The sequence below is a fragment of the Chiloscyllium plagiosum genome, chromosome 24, assembly GCF_004010195.1.
Source record: "Chiloscyllium plagiosum isolate BGI_BamShark_2017 chromosome 24, ASM401019v2, whole genome shotgun sequence".
Lineage (NCBI taxonomy): Eukaryota > Metazoa > Chordata > Chondrichthyes > Orectolobiformes > Hemiscylliidae > Chiloscyllium > Chiloscyllium plagiosum.
In genome coordinates, this window is record NC_057733.1 from 33,717,388 (window position 1) to 33,737,985 (window position 20,598).

Sequence of the window (20,598 nt, forward strand, 5' to 3'; positions counted from 1 at the left end):
GAGTCGCAGGTAGATAGGATAGTGAAGAAGGCATTTGGTATGCTTTCCTTTATTGGTCAGAGTATTGAGTACAGGAGTTGGGAGGTCATGTTGCAGCTGTACAGGACATTGGTTAGGCCACTGTTGGAATATTGTGTGCAATTCTGGTCTCCTTCCTATCAGAAAGATGTTGTGAAACTTGAAAGGGTTCAGAAAAGATTTACAAGGATGTTGCCAGGGTTGGAGGATTTGAGCTATGGGTCGAGGCTGAACAGGCTGGGTTGTTTTCCGTGGAGCATTGGAGGCTGTATAAACCTTATAGAGGCTTACAAAATTGAGGGGCATGGATAGGATAAATAGACAAAGTCTTTTCCCTGGGGTCGGGGAGTCCAGAACTGCAAGGTATAGGTTTAGGGTTTAGGGGAAAGATATAAAAGAGACCTAAGGGGCAACTTTTTCACGCAGAGGGTGGTACGTGTATGGATGGAGCTGCTAGAGGATGTGGTGGAGGCTGATCCATTTACAACATTTAAGAGGCATTTGGATGGGTATATGAATAGGAAGGGTTTGGAGGGATATGGGTTGTGTGTTGGCAGGTGGGACTAGATTGGGTTGGGATATCTGGTCGGCATGGACGGGTTGGACCGAAGGGTCTGTTTCCATGCTGTACATCTCTATGACTCTATGACTCTGTAAGACAAAAGAGGGGGAAAGCATCAGGGATAGTGGTTAGAAATAGTGTTCAATGATAGAGATTGGTTGTGCACTCCCCACATCACGGTCAATCATCCCTCTTTACCTGATCATAGCAGCTGGTTATTCAAATTGACCGACCACTCAGGCGTTGTGCAAGACCCACACCTTCTGATTCCAAACACACTGGTTATAGGCCGTGGGGGAGGGGGCAAGGAGCAGGATTTCAGTTCACTCTCTTCCTTGTCCATAACAGTAGGATTGTATTGGGTAGTTGACCACAAATGCATCACCCGCATTGTAAGCCTGGGCCTCACAGAGAATCAAAAGGTCCCATGATTACTCGATGTGTGATTCAACAAGGCCCATGAATGATTACGCTGTTAAGACATTTTCAGAAGCTGCCTTTTAGTGTCTAATTTGTTTTTTTTCTGGGCCCATCATTGAACGAGCAGTAATTTTGGCTAAGAAATCATCAAATCTTCAAAATCTACTGTCTGACACTCATGTACAACTTGCTGTGGGAAAATCTTGGACTTAGTTACTGTAAATTACCCTGTTTAATTCATCCAGGTCTATTGGTCATATTAAAGAATCATGTTTTGCATAAACGCATTGTATAAGTCAATGCTTCACTTTCAACCATGTGTGCTATACTTACCATTAGTGCTCAGCCTCAATTTTTCAACCTGCAAATGCATGTTTTACTGACTGGTACCTTATGACTGAGAATAGGACTAAAACAGTCATTACAGTTGTACAGCTATGAGGGTACCTAAGACATGCCCACTCTTTATGTTGGATGCTGAGGATATTTCAAATTAGCAAAAACCCACATCCACCTTTGTGTTACGTCATGCTCCATAAAAAAGACAATCTCAGTTTTTGGAGGCATTTTCTGAGACTTCCAACGTTTACTTCCCCACTGGTTTCATTTGTAATTTTTTTTAAGCAGCCTCTGATTCCACCTTCTGTAAAGGGGTATGAAACCAAGGCAAATGGATGATGTTAAGAAGCAGCTCAGCTACAATTTCATTGAACCAGTGCAAGGGGCTGAATGGCCTACTCCATTTCTTATATTTGAACTGGTTTCAGTTGCTTATACTGACAAGCTGCAATGGTTGTAGAAGAGCAAATTTATTTTGTGAAATGCTAACAAGCTGCTACATGGGTTGAACACTGAGTATCAATTTAAAATTCTGCTGGTTGACAAGTATGTTGTCTGTGGTAGATCCACAGCATACATTGCACTACTCTTTAGTTATAATGGAAAATAATAATCACGGACCCTGTTGGTCTACCCAACAGATGCCAATATTAAAAATATTCCATTCTCTGAACTAGGAAACAACACTAAAGTTGCCTGTCCACACATCTATGGATTTGTGTCTCAAAACTACTTGATGTACAATCCTGCCATGTGTGGTTATGAGCTGCTTTCTTAAATCCCCTGTTATCAACGAAAAAAAGTCTTACAGATTGCACAGTCTCATCTCTGGGGGAGGGAAAAAACTGACAAATGTGACAGGGGAATGCAATTTTTCAGAAATCTGTTTAATTTCTGATGTTCTTTGGGGAGTCAATCATTTGAGCTGTTCAATATTTTCTTTACTTCAAACATTGTTATGCAAAAGCTGTGGCAAGCTGTATTCTTCTCAGTGAAAATTGCAAGTGGGCAATATTGTATCCTAGAATGTGGTTTTCACCTACAGTTGCTCACAGACCCCTCATATTTGTCAAACATTTCTCAAAACCTGTCTTCACATCCCTTAGAGTTGTCTGCTGCTGCAAGATGTTTCTTGTCGGCTGTGTACTGAGTAATATTGGTTTTGAGGGCATCACAACTTCTCACAAACTCCCACAGTTCATTTTCCTCTGGCACAGCAACAAGATTGGAAGCAACACCTGCTTCAGTTTATCATCCAGCAAAGGTAACTCTCTGCAATGGCTTTGACACAAACCAAATCTCATACTGCAGCAGAAAATTGCTAATTGCAATTCAAGAAAAGTAAATGCTTTTAATTTGTTTGTATATCAAATTATCATCCAGCAAAGGTAACTCTCTGCAATGGCTTTGACACAAACCAAATCTCATACTGCAGCAGAAAATTACTAATTGCAATTCAAGAAAAGTAAACGCTTTTAATTTGTTTGTATATCAAATTGAAGATCAGAAGGAAAATTGCCCTTCCTGTCCAAGCACAATCATTCTTTACACACCACTTACGTGTTCAACATTAGCTGGACTCTGTTGTGCAAATGTTTGTTGGTTGGGTGATGTTGTACCTCCAACATGGGAGTACAGGAACGCAGGCCTAAATTAGTTGACCAAAGCAGGGAAAGGCAACTTTTAAAATAATGCAAAATGGTTCATGTTATTAACACTTGGATTGCAGAGTGGAAATAATAGATTGAAATTCATTTCAGGATAGGGTACAGAATGTTGGATGTGTTGCAACTTATAAAAGTGTGAGATGAATGTGTGATGAAAGTGTGAGTGAATGAAAGATTTGACATATTTGAATCAGGAGGCATAATGGTGTAGCTCAGTTGCTCGAAGTTTGCGGGGAAGGGACAGACAATGTTGCAGAATGAAATTGGGCTGTCTTAATGAGAACTGTGAAAACATGGCAATTGCCGCACATTTCAGGGTTAAACAGGACACTGGGATTCTGGACCACTTCACTGAATCTAAATAAGCTGATGGACATGGAAGAGACAGACACAAGTATATAAAGTCTTCGCTGGAAACCAGCATAAAGGGCTAAAAATTCCATAAGGCTTGTTAACGAGCATGAAGATCACAACATAGGCTTTGTGCTGCAGACTCATTTCCATGATTGGGGTATGCAGCTGAATGGTAAACAAGCTGCTCAGTGGTTGCACACTCACCACGGAGCCCAAGTTCATGTGAGAACAGCTCCAATCAAAACCAACTTACACTTATTAAAATTGAGGTACATTCTGGAAGCAGCAATGCAGTAAATGGCTGGGAAAGGCATTCGTCGTGAAAAGTGACGAGAGTAATTGAGTAGCAGATCAGTGTGAAATCTACTGGTCATTGTCCCACAGGGACTCCAGAAACCCTTTACAAAGTTGTTGCGAAGACAATGGGAGCAGATAGCAGTGGAACTCAGTGCCAAGAATCTGTCTTCAAAGACTCTAGATACAGTTCTGGAAACAGGTAAATTACCTCTCATGGACTGTCAAGGTCAGTGAATGTATCTTCAAATGCCATTTTCTTCCAATGGCAACTTGTCTCACACACACTGCTCATTTTCCCTACAGCCCCATTGCTCAAATGTTCAGATCTCTAGCAGGCCAGACTGATGGTTAACATGCATATGCTTTGCGTCACACTCACAAACTTAGCGCTGCTGCAAGTCTCATGTATAAAATCGTGTGGCTTCCACCTAGCTGTTCAGCAGTGACAGTCACATCATCCAAACACATAATAGCACACTGACAACCTCTTCCTATTCTCTGTAGGACCATGTTCACCATAAGCAGGAGGCAGCACAGAAATGAACCAATGAGGAACCGGCATGACTGCACACCCCCATCCTTTTGGAGGAAACAATATTTGCCATTTTTGGAGGAGCCATCATAAGGGGAGCCAGTTGCCTTCTCGACTTATCACTGGACTATTAATCTAGAGACTCAGGTCATGTTCTAGGGACTTGGGTTTGAAGTCTGCATGGCAGGCAGTGCAATTTTAATTCAATAAAAATTTGAATCTAAACGTCTAACAATGATCATGAAACCATTGCTGATTGTTGGAGAAGCCCATCTGGTTCACTCATGTTTTTTTATGGCAGGAAACTGCCATCCTTACCTGGTCTGGCTTACGTGTGATTCCAGACCCATAGCAATGTGGTTGCTCCCTGCACAGTTAGGGTTGGGCAATAAATGCTGGCCCCGCCGGCTAGGCTCACATATCGTGCACTTTGGTAGAAAGAATCAAAAGACAGACCACTCTATTTGTGTGGACCCCGAAAGAGTGCAGCACAGTGTGTATGTTCTTGCGCATACAGAACCATATGAAAGGGATGTGGAAAATATTTCTGGTTCTCTTCAGGTTTGAGTCCTCATTCTGTGTAATCTAATGTCACAACAGCATAGTTCCTTATGCATACGTTTGACAGCCATGCATGGTTTTATAAATGCCTGAGCTGAAAATGTGTTGCTGGAAAAGCGCAGCAGGTCAGGCAGCATCCAGGGAACAGAAGAATCTACGTTTCGGGCATAAGCCCTTCTTCAGGCTTATGCCCGAAACGTAGATTCTCCTGTTCCCTGGATGCTGCCTGACCTGCTGCGCTTTTCCAGCAACACATTTTCAGCTCTGATCTCCAGCATCTGCAGACCTCACTTTCTCCTTTATAAATGCCTGAGCCCACTGATAATGGATTAAAAATGTTTCTACAACTGGTACATTAGGCTAACTGGCCTATGGTTTCCTGCTTTCTGTCTCCCACCTTTCCTGAATATGGGTGTTACAATTGTAGTTTTCCACCCTGCAAGGATACTTCCAGCATCTCAGGAACTACAGAACCTTACAGCCAATTCATCCAGTATCTCTGCAACCTGATTTTCAGGCCTTGGGAAGCAGGAAGTTTTATTGGTGCATTTATCGATCTAAACCAAAATGACAAATACTTCAGTAAAAAGCTCAGTACCAGATTTTGTGAGGAATGAGCTGACATTGCCGAACCCAAGGGGATGCCTGTGCTAGATTTGAATTTACAATTGTAAACACCAGCAATTTGAGGAGCTATTGGTATGTTCTTTTTTCAAGTACCAGAATTTTTAAATTTCTTGCCTAAGTGTTTGGGGAGGGGGCTGGTTTGTGAATCATTGAAAGTACTTATTCATTTTCCAGGCCAGTGTTGACAGATTGAGTGATTAATTGGCATTTATATCTTATCCCTGGTGCTAGCAGTGTGTCTGTTGTCTGTCAGCATACTGCAAGCATCTGTATTTCTTGATGGCACATTGGGGAGGTTTATCCATCTGCTTGCCTGTGAGATTTGGATTAGATCCTTGGCTTCAGCTTCACATTTATGAGTCTGTACACGTTATTGGACTCTGAAGCACTACAGAAACAAATTACTCGGTCCCTGAACAGGTTTTCAAGTTTGAATCTCAGCCTTGGATTATTTGGGACCAGTATTGGGGTTAAGTTTGGTTGATTATCAAATGGGATACTTGGACCCACTGTGGAATGGGATTAGCCACGGCATTGATTTGAGTCTGTGTGCACACCCATTGGGATGGAGGCAGGAAGCGGTCATGGTGGGCTTAATTCTCAACCGAATGTGGTGGGTGGTCAGGCTTGGCTTCGGTCTTGCAAGTGTATGAACTCATTGTATCTCATTCAATGTCTGCAAGCAGTGTGACAACACAAAAGCAGTGGATAAGTGTTTGAAAGGCAGAGCTGAGTGTCATCAGTGCACATGTAGATCTTGATTCTGCTTCTCTGAATGATGTTAATGAGAAGTCTGTGTGCATGAGACAGATAAGAGGAACAAGGCTACTGTAAACTCCAGAGGCTATAGACTGAGGGCAACACTGAGGGCCCTCTGAAATGGCCTAACAATCACTAGAAGTCTCAAGGAAATGAAACTGGATGGACCACCTGGCATTAAAATATGCACTGGAAATGACAATGGCTGAAACAGCCCTGTTGACCCTATAAAATCCTCCTAGCTGATATCTGGGAGCTAGTGCCAAAATTGGGAGAGCTGTCTAACAGACTCGTCAAGCAACTTTCTGACATAGTCTTTCTCACAAAACCATACCTCATACACAATATCCCAGACACCATCATCACCAATCCTGGGTATATCCCGTCTCACTGGCAGGACAGACCCATGAGAGGTGGTAATACAGTTTCTACTCAGGATGGAGTTGCCCTGGGAGTTCTCAGCATTGACTCTGGATACCATAAAGTCTCATGACATCAGGTCAAACGGAAGCAATGAAGCCTCCTGCTGATTGCCGTGGACCATCTTTCTTTGGCTGAAGAATCAGTACTCTTCCATTTAAACAACATTTGGAGGAAGCACTGAGGGTGGCAAGGTGCAGGTACTCTGAAGGAGGATTCAATGTTCACCACCAAGAGTAGCGTAGCAGCAGTACCTGGAGATCAAGCTGGTCAGGTCCAAAAGGACCCAGCTGCAAGACTGGGTCTGGGGCAGGTGGTGAGGGAACCAAAACAGAAGGGAAATCATACTTTTCCTCATTATTACCAATCTGCCAGCTTCAGATGCATCTGCCCGTGACCATATTGGTAAGAATGACCTTGTGAAAATGAAGTCCTGCTCGATATTGATAATACTTTACAACATGTTGTGTGACACCATCACCATCCTAAGTGGGGCAAAATTCAAAAGATCTAGCATCCCAAGATTGGGCATCCATGAGTAGCTGTGGGCCATCAGCAGCAGAATTGTACTCCAACAGAATGGATAACTTCATGATTCACATATCCCCACTCAACCATTATCATTAAGCCAGGGGATCAACCCTGGTTCAATGAAGACTGCAGGAGGGCATGCCAGGAGGACACCTGACATACCTAAAAACAGTCAGTCAACCTGATGAAGCTACCAAGCAGGACTACTTGAACACCAAACTGCATAAGCAGCAAGTGATAGACAGTTAAGCGATCCCACAGCAACAGATCAGATCAAAGCTCTGCAGTCTTGCTACATTCAGTCGTGAATGATGTTGGAGAAGTTAAGCAGCTCACTGGAGGAGTAGACTCCACAAATATTCCCATTCTCAATTATGTAAGTACTCATCACATCAGTGCAAAAGATAAGCCAGAAGGACCAAGTGGATGATTCATCTTAGCCTCCTCCAGTAGTTCCCCAGCACTACAGATAATTCACTTCAAATGACTACATTCCAGCAATAGAACTAAAGATTTGTGCTCCGCAACTTGCAAAACCCCCAGCCTAATTATTCCAGTACAGCTACAACACTGGCATCAACTTGGCAATGTGGAAAATTGCCCAGGTATGTTCTGTGTACAAAAAGCAGAACAAATACAATCCAGCCAAATACCGCCCCAGCAGTCTACTCTCAATCATCAGTAAAATTATGTACGGTGTTTTCAAGGAGAACCTGCTCAGCAATAACCTGTTCAGGGACACACAGCTTGGGTTGCACCAGGGGCAAACCTCATTAAAGCCTTGGTTGAAACATGGATAAACAAGCTGAATTCCAGAGCAAGGTGTGAGTAACAGCCTTTGACACCAAGGCCACATTCAACCGAGTATGGCATCAAGGACCCCAGCAAAACTGCAATCAATGGATATCAAGGGGAACTTCACCATGGTTAGAGTCATAGTCTGCACAGTGGAAGATGTTGGAGATCAGTCATCTTAGATCCAGGACACATCTGCAGGCGTTCTTCAGGGTAGATATTTTCTAATCGATCTGGTCAGAGATATTGGAGCACATGGGCCTTGAACCCAGGCCTCCGTGAACAGAGGTCCACAAAAGCCCCATTTCTCAGGGTAGTATCCTAGGTCCAACCATCTTCAGCTGCTTCCCACCAATATAAAGTTAGAAGTGGAGATATTCACCAAGGATTGTACAATGTTCAGCACCATTCATGACCCCTCAGACACTGAGGCAGTCTATGTTCAAATGCAACAAGATCTGGACAATATTCAAGCTTGAGCTGACAAGGGCAAGTAACACATGTGCCACACAAATGCCAGACAATGACATCACCAATAAGGAATAATCTAAACACCATTCTTTAACATTCAATGGCATCATCACTGGCATCAACAACCTGGGGTTACATTTAACCAGAAACTGAAATGGACTAGCCATATAATACAATGGCCATAAAAGCAGGTCAGAGACAAGATACCCTGCATTGTGTAATTCATCTCCTGAATCCCCAAATCTGTCTACCATCTACAAGGAACAAGTCAGAAGTGTGATGGAATACTTCCACTTGCCTGGAAGAGTGCAGATCCAACAATATTCAAGTAGTTTGATACCATCCAGGTTATTTTCCACCACATCCACAAACATCCACTTCCTCACCACTGATGCTCAGTAGCAGCAATGTGTACCATCTACAAAATGCAGTCCAGAAATTCAATAAGACTCTTTAGACAGCACCTTCCAAACCCATGGCCACTTCTATCCAGAAGAACAAGGACAGCAGATTCATGGAAACAGCAACAACTGCAAGTTCCCATCCCAGCTACTCATCATCCTGTTGCTGATTCTTAGTTTCACTGGGTCAAAATCCTAGAACTCCCTCCCTAACAGCATTGCACGTTTACCTAAACCAAATGGACTGCTTCAGCTGAAGAAAGCAGCTCACCACCGTGTTCTCAAGAGCAATTCATCATGCAAACGTTTCGTCCCCTGTCTAGGTGACATCCTCAGTGCTTGGGAGCCTCCTGTGAAGCGCTTCTGTGGTGTTTCCTCCGGCATTTATAGTGGCCTGTCCCTGCCGCTTCCGGTTGTCAGTTTCAGCTCTCCGCTGTAGTGGCCGGTATATTGGGCCCAGGTCGATGTGTTTGTTGATGGACTTTGTGGATGAGTGCCATGCTTCTAGGAACTCCATCAACAAACACATAGACCTGGACCCAATATACCAGCCACCGTTTTGGTGAGTTGTTGTCTGAGAGTGGCTGTTGGTTTGTGTGCTGTTATAAGTCCTAGTGGTTATAAGTCCACGAACATCAACTAGCCACGTTTGCAACAAAAGCTTCCAGCTCGGCGAACAGAACCACAGCAACGAGCACCCGAGCTACAAATCTTCTCACAAACTTTGTACAATAAATGCTGTCCCAGCCAGGAATATTCATGTCCAGTGAGTAAATGAGAAAAGGGTTAGGTGGGCAGCAGTTGAGTTAGAATGGGATTGAGAGAGAAGAAAATTGTCATAGTCAATATAAGCTTGAAGAGGTCTTACTTTGTAGCTCTGTATTGTGCAAGTTATCCTTTTCATGTGTTGTTAAAGTCCAGCTGATTCATTCATGGTGTGTTATTCTGATTTAGGGCAGGTGGTGAAGTGATTGAAGTGTGGTTCAAGCCAAACTTGTTGTAAATGAAAATAAATTGCTGTCGTAAAAATCATGCCAATGCTGAAACAAATCCCTGATTAAAATACAAACACTACTAAAAGTACAGTAAACATGCACCATTGCTATTGAATTTAATGTCATAACAACACTATTTTAATTAATCCAAAAACCTTTAAAAGCTGATTAGACAAAGATCTCAAGAATGGTATTCTAATGCTGAAATACATTTATATCTTTTTGGATATTATTTATAAATTTCTTCAGGTATTTTTAGCAATTCGAGGAGCTAATTATTCTAATATATTTGGAAGTTCTGGATTGACTGTGACTTTAACTGTCCAATCTCATTAAATATCTCTAAAACAATCGCCAAAACATCATCTATTTTGTATCATTGTCAGCTAAATTCAAAAGGGTTACCTGTCATACATGTAACTGAGAAAATCATTGGAAAATTTATATTCAAATTGCATTATTTTCTTCTCAAGCCAATGGAAAAATACAATGTCTTAGCACCAGGGTCATAAATTGGAGCAAAATTAATTTTTAAATGGAACTAAAAAGTAGGAATATATTTCTAGACATTAAACTTTGTTTAGACAACACTTCATACAGAGTGCAGTTCTAGAAGCCTGATTACAAAAAGAAAGCATTGGAGAGACACTGATAATTGCCATCATATTTAATAATTATGTCTGAATGCACTGACATTTGCAAATATTTCCTCTGATACTATTGTGTTTCTGCTTTTGGGAGAGGTTACTTCAATGTAACAGTTCTCTGAGATGCAGTTTTGCTCCTGCCCTTCATTGTCATATGCCCTTTGTAGGAAAGTCAAGTCTTTAACACTTAGCCATAGATGTTAATAATTGCATTATTCATAATTTATTCTACAGTTAAATTAAAAGTATGTTGGCATTCTTCCCTACTGTATGAAGATGGGACACCATTACATACCAACCTGAATTCACCACTGAGTGGAATCTTTGGGGAGTGGGTGGAGGCTCTGTAGAGGGGGTCATGAGAGAGGGATAGCAGCAATGGTAGCTGGGTCACTTTGCCAGTCACCAAGTGCCCTTGAATGAGGTTCCCCTGGAGCCCACAGCAATGTTGTAAGGGGTTGCATATTGTGGTCCTGCATGGCAAGGTTACTCATCAATGACAGTGAGCTGAGATCCTTAAGTGGCCATAATTGGGCACTTTGCTTCAAATAAGGAAAGCATGATGTGTATTTTTAATTTGGTCTACATTTGCCTTAAGGATACAGCACAGGTATATATTCAGATTAGACAATAGAAATAATTTGGATCTTTTATGATTTGCACAATTTAATAAAAAGTTGCATTGGCATTATCAATAAGACATGGGCGGCACAGTGGCACAGTGGTTAGCACTGCTGCCTCACAATGCCAGAGACCCGGGTTCAGTTCCCGACTCAGGCGACTGACTGTGTGGAGTTTGCACATTCTCCCCGTGTCTGCGTGGATTTCCTCCGGGTGCTCTGGTTTCCTCCCACAGTCCAAAGATGCGCATGTCATGCTAAATTGCCCGCAGTGATAGGTAAAAGGGGTAAATGTAGGGGTATGGGTGGGTTGCGCTTCGTTGGGTTGGTGTGGACTTGTTGGGCCAAAGGGCCTGTTTCCACACTGTCAGTAATCTAATCTAATAAAGGAAATGTTTCCTAACCATTACTATTGAACTACTCAGTCACTTCTTTTGCAATCTTTGTATTGTATCTGGTGACAAATTGATTGCTAAACCACACACTCATACCTGTATGAATGCCAGGCACTGATAATGTTAAAAATCTAGCAACGTACCAACAGACCATTCAGTGATAGATGATTCAGCCTCTCAACCCTGTTACATCATTCAGTTGGACCATGGCTGCTATCCATCTTATTTTTATTAGCTTCCTTGTTCTACTACCCTAACACAACAGAATTCTAACAACATTAATTTTGAAATTCAGTCATCAAATCTCAACAGTTTTATGGCGGAGAGAGTTAAAGTTTCGCACTACACTATGTGTCGTGTACCTTCATTGCTCCGGTATGGTCAAGATCTAATTTTAGTGTTGTGTCATTTGTTTTGGACTCATCCACCAAAGGAAATAATTTCTCTCTATTTAGCATGGCAACTTATATTATTACTTGATTTTTCCATTGTGGATTGATACAATTTGCTAGACCATTTCAGAGAACTGTTAAGAGTCAACTGTGTTACTATTGTTCTCGGGTTGCTTGCAAATCTGTCGAGGTAAAGATGGTAGATTTCCCTCTCTAAAGGACATTACTGTAACAGATGGGTTTTTTTAATGGTAGCAATCTGATAGATGCATGACTATGACTACTGAGAATGCTTTTTTAAAAAGAAAATGATAGATTTATTTAACGAATTAAGTTTGAATTCCTCAGCTGTCGTAGTGGAGTTTGGATTCACATTGTCGGAGCATTAGTCTAGTCCTCTGCATTACTGTCCAAGCAACATTGTCACAATGCTATCATTCCCTCAGGACTTTGACAGCAACTTCCAAAGCAGCAACCTCAACCACCTAGCAGTACAAGAGCAGGAGATACATAGGATCATCACCATTTGAAATATAGTGGTACTCATTCACTGCTGCTGGGTCAAAATCTTGGAAATCCCTCCATAATGACATTGTGGATGTTGGTACTGAGGTGGAGATGATCGAGAGTGTCAAGTTCCTGAGAATGATGATCAGCAACAATCTGTCCTGGTCCATCCACATCAAGTCAGCAGTCAAGAAAGCACAACAACATCCCTACTTCCTCAGGAGGATAAGGAAATTCAGCATGTCCACAAGGACTCTTCCTACTTTTTGTAGATGCACTATAGAAAACATCCTGTCAGGATGCATCACCCTAGTGTATGGTAACTGCTCTTCCCAAGACTGCAAGGAACTACAGAGAGTTGTGAACACGGTCCAGTCCATCATGCAAACCAGCCTTCTATCCATTGGCTCCATCTGTACTTCCTGCTACCTCGGGAAAGCAATCAAAATAATCAAAGACCCACCCTTGCCCCCACCTCAGTTATACTTTCTTCCACCCTCCTCCATCAGGCAGAAGATATAAAGTTTGAATACACGTACAAACAGATTCAAGAACTGCTTCGTCCTGGTGTAATCAGACTTTTGAACAGACCTCCTAAATGTTAATTCTAATTTCACTCTCCACACCTTCTCTGCAGCTGTAACACTGTATACTGCATTCTGTTCTACTACCCTGATACACTATGTATGTGTAAACTGCCTGTAGAGACAGAAAACCATACTTTTCACTGTATCTAGGTACACATATTACAGAGGAGGTAATGCTGGATGTCGTAAAATGCATAACAGTGGATAAATCCTTTGGACGTGATCAGGTGTACCCTAGAACTCTGTGGGAAGCTAGGGAAGTGATTGCTAGGCCCCTTGCTGAGATATATGAATCATCAATAGCCACAGGCGAGGTGCCGGAAGACTGGAGCTTCACAAATGTGGTGCCACAATTTAAGAAAGGTGATAAGGAAAAGCTAGGGAACTATAAACCAGTGAGCCTGACATCGGTGGTGGGCAAATTGTTGGAGGGGATCCTTAGGGACAGGATTTACATGTATCTGAAAAGGCACAAATTGATTAAGGATAGTCAGCATGGCTTTGTGCATGGGAAATCATGTCTCACTAACTTAACTGAGTTTTTTGAAAAAGTATTGAAGAGGATTGATGAAGGCAGAGCAATAGACATGATCTATATGGACTTCAGTAAGCTGTTTGAAAAGGTTCCACATGGTAAACTGGTTAGCAAGGTTAGATCACATTGAATACAAGGAGAACTAATCATTTGGATACAGAACTGACTCAAAGTTAGAAAACAGCGGGTGGTGGTGGAGGGTTGTTTTTCACGACTGGAGGCCTGTGAACAGTGATATACCACAAGGGTTAGTGCTGAGTCCACTGCTTTTCAGCATTTATATGAATGATTTGGATGTGAACATAGGACACGTGGTTAGTAAGTTTACAGATGACACCAAAATTGGAGGTGGAATGGACAGCGAAGAAGGTTACCTCAGAGTACAACGGGATCTTGATCAGATGGGCCAGTGGGCTGAGCAGTGGCAGATGGAGTTTAATTTAAGTAAATGTGAGGTGCTGCATTTTGGAAAGGCAAATCAAAGCAGGATTTATACACTTAATGGTCAGGTCCTAGGGAGTTTTGCTGAACAAAGAAATCTTGGAGTGCAGGTTCATCATTCCTTGAAAGTTGAGTCGCAGGTAGACAGGATAGTGAAGAAGGCGTTTGGTATGCTTGCCTTTATTGGTCAGAGCATTGAGTATAGGAGTTGGGAGGTCATGTTGCAATTGTACAGGACATTGGTTAAGTTAGTTTTGGAATACTGTGTTCAATTCTGGTTTCCCTGCTATAGAAAGGATGTTATGAAATTTGGAAGAGTTCAGAAAAGATTTGCTAGGATATTGCGAGGGTTGGAAGGTTTGAGCCATAGGAGGAAGCTGAATAGGCTGGGGCTGCTTTCCCTGGAGCATTGGAGTGTGAGGGATGGCCTAATAGGGATTTATAAAATAATGAGGGGCATAGATAAGGTGAATAGCCAAGGTCTTTTCCCCATGGTAGTGGAGTCCAAAACTAGAGGGCATTTTTTTCATGCAGAGGGTAGTGTGTGTATGGAATGAGCTGCCAGAGGAAGTGGTGGAGGCTGGTACAATTACAACATTTAAAAGGCATCTGGATAGGTATATGAATAGGAAGGGGGAAGGGTGTGGAGGGATATGGGCCAAGGCCTGGCAAAATAGATTAGATTAATTCAGGATATCTGACCAGCATTGACGAGGTTGACTGAAGGGTCTGTTTCCATGCTGTATGGCTCTATGACCTAAGTGTCAACAATAAGTCAAACTAAGCTAAATCAAACTATGCTATGTGGACAGCAACAGTTCAAGAAGGCAGCTCACCACTATATTCTGCATTCTGACCTATTACCCTGATGTACTTATATAAGGTACGATTTGTCTCGGTAGCATGCAAAACAATACATTTCAGATGTAATCGGTACATGTGACAATAACAAATTAAATCAAATCAAAAATCAAGAGGACGTAGTAATGAGTTATAAATGATTATCTTGTTCGTAATATCCATGCACCACAAATAGATAAAAACAAAGATTCCCTCAATCATCTTCAACCCTTCAGTTTGACCATCACTTTTTATACCATCAGAAATAAAATTCTACACAATGTAACCCATTCTTGTGATGGACCCTTTTAACCCCAGTATCATTTTGGTCAATCTGTGCTATATTCATCCCAAGTTCAATGTATGGTCTGATACCCAGAATTGAACACAAGATTTCATATCAGGTTTGTGCAGTGTTTTGTCTGGCTTAAGCTTATTTTCACTGTTTATTTCATTCTAGGTGCTTCCTTTTTGAGTACATTATGGATTTCCATCAACTTGAATCAACTTCATTTGTGCCTGTGACTTCAGTGCTTCTTAACGTACCCATAGGTTTCTTGAGATTTAATTTAGCTCTCTCATATCTCTGACTTCAAACACAATAGTTTCATGAAACAGTGTATCCTTCAGATCCCCCTGGAATCAGTATCTGCCAGATGCCAAATCAGAGTAATGCAGTGATCAATCAGCTTCCTTTGATTTCTGAGTTAAATGTATGCATTTCTCATAAAGTTTTTTTGTTAGATAGGAAAGCTTTCAGATATCTACTTGATGTCTTTCCTGTATGACTGTGATATTACTGCATTGGCACAGGGTTTTGAGCAAGTTATGGAGGAGGGAAGGGGGAGGGACTGCATATGTAAAGCCCAGCGATGAGCTCAGCAGGTCAGATTCTCTGATTTTGGTCTGATTGAATCATTGCATTCTTTTTCCTTCTGGCTTTTACATCTCTGTGCTGCACAGTAAGTATGAATCATACCCAAATGACAGAAGCTGAAGTTCACTATTGAAAGTGTGAAGGCAGAAATCAAATTTGGAGGAAAGATAAAGCTATTAAATTCACAACGATTGAAGGTGGCACTAGATTTAATGATACATCACTGATCATAGAGCTGGGGGGAAGGTAGGAGCAGGAAGAAAATACTTTTATGTGGCAACAAGTGGAATAAATCACTGGTTCTCATGAAGTAATTCTGCTTTGAAGTGGCTAAGGAGGTAAACAAGAGCATTGTGACTTGGTTTTGGGTGTGATGTGTCATATATTCATTGAACTAACGTCAGGCAGTTTTGTGGTTTGTGCTTGGTGATGTGGTGCAAAAATTACAATCTCTCTATCAATGGCAGCAAAACTATACGACATCTTCGACTTCAGGAAGCAAGAAAGAAGGGTATGGTCCTATCTACATCAATGGAGATGGCCAAGAATGTTAAGTCCCTACGAGTGATGATTACTGACAATCTGTCCTGGAACACACACATTGAAGCAGCGGTCAAGAAGGCACAACAACGCCCCTTCTTCCTTGGGAGGCTGAGGAAATTTGGCATGTTCACAAGGATCTGCACCAACATTTACAAATGCACTACAGAAAGCATTCTATCTAGTTGCATCATGGGTTGGTATGGCAACTGCTCTGGCCAGGCCCGTAAAAAATTACAGAAAGTTGTGAACACAGCCCAGATCACAGACAAGCCAACCTCCCATTCATTGATTCCATCTACACTTCTTGTTGCCATGGAAAGGCAGCCAACATCATCGTAGACCCCTCACACCCTGGTTTTAATCTCTTCCAACCTCTTTAGTCAGGCAGACACAGAAAAGTTTAAACATGAGACAATAGCTTCTTAATACGTAAACACATAAACACATGGGCTTCTTCTCTGCTGTTATCAAACTTCTGAAAAGACCTGGAAAAGCACAGTGGATCAACAGGCAGCATCCGAGGAGAATGAGAATCGATGTTTCGGGCATAGGCCTGATGAAGAGCTTATGCCCGAAACGTCAATTCTCCTGCTCCTCGGATGCTGCCTGACCTGCTGTGCTTTTCCAGCACCACACTCTTGACTCTGATCTCCAGCATCTGCAGTCCTCACTTACTCTTTCTGAAAGGACCTCTGAAATTTCAGATCTCCTGTTGATCTTGCTTTTTGCGTACCTTCTTTGCAGCTGTAATTTTCTATTCCTCCTTCTGTTCTATTCCCCTATGATCTTTGTCTGGTATGATCTTCTTGTACTGCATGCAAAACAAAACTTTTCACTGTAGATAGGTACATGTGACAATAATAAATCAAATTAAATGGTTTTAAAACAGCTATGCAAAGTATCGTTAGTACTTCAAGCAGGGTGTATTCTGCCAGTTGGATAATCACTGCCAAACCCCAAATTCCTCTTTTTCCTTTTCTTTGTCAACATGATCCTGATGAGATGATACATGACTGATCATCCTCGACCTCCGGTTTATTATTCTGCTCAGTGCTACAAGGATGTAGCGTAACACTGCAATGCTACATATCCTCACTGGCAAGTTCTGGAGTGTAGCTTTACATATAACTAGGCATCTGAAGTGCACATTTCACAAGATTTGGTCAATAGTGCAGCTAGTACCAAATTTAGTTCTGGTTGGAAGATTCTCTGCCTACTGACTGGGGTCCTCACAATCAAGGTCAATAGGCCAATCCCTTGTATGTTGTAAGTTAGTTCTCCTGTCTATCTTTTGAAATGAGCAGGTCTGAAAGGTCGAAATCATCATGTCTGTTCTAAGGGAATCGTCTTGATAGCACTCTGTACCTGCATCCGAGGAGGTGAAAACATTCCCCCTCATTCTGCTATGGTCCTCATGGGGATCTGGTTGTAAATAAACACCCTGGCATATGAGTGCTGAGGTATCCTTTTCTTAATTCATTCTCAGAATCTGGGTATCACTGGCAAGACCACCAATTATTGTACAGTCCTAATTACCTTTGAACAGGCGGTGGTAAGTAACTGACTGGCTTTCTAGGCCATGTGTCCAATGGCAAACTGGAGTCAGAATTCACACATCACCAGGTTATAGTCCAACAGCACTCCGAAAGCTTGGATTTCAAATAATCTTGTTGGACTATAACCTGGTGTTGTGTGACTTCTGACTTTGTCCACCCCAATCCAACATTAGCACCTCCATATCAAAGATACTGGGGCAGTGGTAATACTAACAGTCAGAGAATGGTGAAACATCTAACAGGGAGCAATTCTTCTGGTTGGAGTTCTTCTGGCTAAATAAAAGCACTGCTTCCTAGATAGATAGATCGATCAGTTCATCCTCTTGTGCATATCCTGCAACATCAGCATCTCCATCGCTCTCATTCTGTGCTTCTCTGCTCTTCTTTCTTCTGGCGTGTACCCTTCTCTCACATTACACTTGCTGATCCCACTGCAGCATTGTACTTTCATGAGTGGTGGGTGATCATTGTCGTCCTCCTCCAATGGACTGCCAAGAACTCTCAGGGCCATTGGCCCTTCATTCCCACAAGCCCCAGGGCAGCCATCTTGCTGGTGTCCACCTGAGAGCATCAAAACTTTTCAAAAATCTTCATGCTGAAAAGAACTTTCTGTGAATTGTTGCCAGAGAGAAATGGCAAAGTGCTGTAATTGTTAAGGTTTTATTGAAATTGGGCAACCTGAACTCTAAAGACCCCCATTATGTGCTGTTCAATTTCACCTCATTTTTATTACTGAGTTTCCTGAGCACCTGGAAACCCATGCTGGAAGTGTCACATGTAAATGCCTGTTTAATTCAATTGAAAATCACCTCATTATGATCTGCTAATGATGTTAATGACTGTGCTAATTACTGACTTGCCTGTCCTAATGATCATGTTGCCTCTGGCAAGCAGGTTGCTCACATGCCTCTGTTAAACTGGCAAGTGGGTGCACTGGAGTCGGGTTGTTTCGACTTTCTACACTTTTTTACTTTTTAACCAGCCTCAATTCCCCTGCTTTAAGGGATTAAAATACATTCCCATATCTCACACTCAACCATAAACTTCAATACCTTCATTAACAGTGACAGTAAAGGGTATTGTTACCCTCCTTTCTGTGCAGCACTTCTGGTTACTATAATCATTAATCAAGCTTTGTCTGAACATCTACTGAGCCCAGGCACTAATAAACAGTTCCTAGGGTTTAATGGTGATCCATAGACATGTCGGTTTTTTATTGCATTAATTTTCACCGTCAATCTGCAATTAGCAGAAAATATGACACCATGTGATGATTTTGACTATTCACAACTGTCAATTCTTAATTCCATGATTTATGCAGCTTCTGCTAATTTATTCTGGCCATTCGTTCAGGTTAACAAATGCTGTGAGGTGTCAAATTCCAGCAACATACCAGATGTTTGAATGGACATTATAAAGCAAACATATTATTGTGGCAATTAGCTGTCAGAATTTCAAAATAATATACAATTTGGCCAAAGCTCACCTGTTTAAAATCAGCAGATGATGAAGGAGCGTCGCTCTGAAAGCTAGTGTGCTTCCAATTAAACCTGCTGGACTATAACCTGGTATTGTGTGATTTTTAACTTTGTACACCCCAGTCCAACACCGGCATCTCCACATCATAATCTCAGTGAAAGAAGTCTGTGTACATTCCTGCTGACAGAATAGTGTAGTGACCCTAAGGTAAATAAAAACTGACCATGCTAATCACACCTCACAGATTTACACTTTCTGTCAGTTAATCATGAAATGCCAGTGAAAAGGACAATGAAGTTTCCTGCTGGAAATCTCACATTCCCAACTCGGAGAGATCAATGCCATAAAGAAGCAAACAAGAGTACAGAGAGGCAAAACAAAAAGAATGGGAGGGCAAACATCAAACTAAGGTTAAATTAAATGTGCCTTTAAGACCAGAACAAAATGGCTCTCAGCAGGACAACAGTTCTGCAAAAACAGCAAACACAGCTGTCCTAGCACTAGGAGCCTGTGATCGATTGGCCCATTCTTGCTGTGATGTTTGATGCTCTTCCCTCTGATATGATCAAGGAGATGGAGGTTGTCATGGCAGTTGGTGCCTAGAGTGAAGCAATATATTTAATCAGGCAACAGATGGGGGATTGATAGACTGTGTAGAATCCAGATTCTGTGGACAGCCTGACAGCTCTTCTATTAACTCTTACAGAAGCAATGCCCTATTTAGTAACCTATACAGAACATTTTCCACTATCGATGGGCCCAGCAGTATTTTTCTGTCAGATTGCAATCATTCCATTCCTTTCAGGCTCAGAGAAGTCAACCACAATGCTTGTCTTTCATTACATAATTTCTTCTTCTGTACATCCTTGAAAGACAGATTAAGCTGTGACTTTTCAGGAATTAGGAATTTGAGCTATTCAGTATTTTTTGGAAGCAAAAAAGTCCTTACAACAAACATTAGTGACAAGGGGTAGAATTTTCTATTGCTCCTGGGAGGGGGAAGCTTAGTAGCAGTGGAGATCGATAGAACAGGAGGTCAAAAATCAAATTCCTGATGGTAGGAGGAAAGTAATGGATTAAGTTCTTGGAGTTTGGAAGGTGGGATGAGCTTCCAGTGGCAAGCATCGGAAATTACTCGTGCAGGCACTCGCGTGTGTTGTGTAACTATAAGGGTCAACCTCACCTGAATTAAGTGTACTTTTCCAATTAAGATCCATGTGAGTGAGAAACATATGCTGTCAGATTCTTGTCTGTAAATAAGTGGTGTACATCAGGCAACAATCATCAATTTGCTGGAACTGGAAACAGCTGCTGGTTTCCAATGTTCAGCAACGTTGTTTCACAAGAGGGCTGTGATTGAGATCAGGAAGCTGCAGGCAAAAGGCAATGGGGAGAGAATGGCTTAGGGAGGAAGGGAAGGCAAGAGTGCA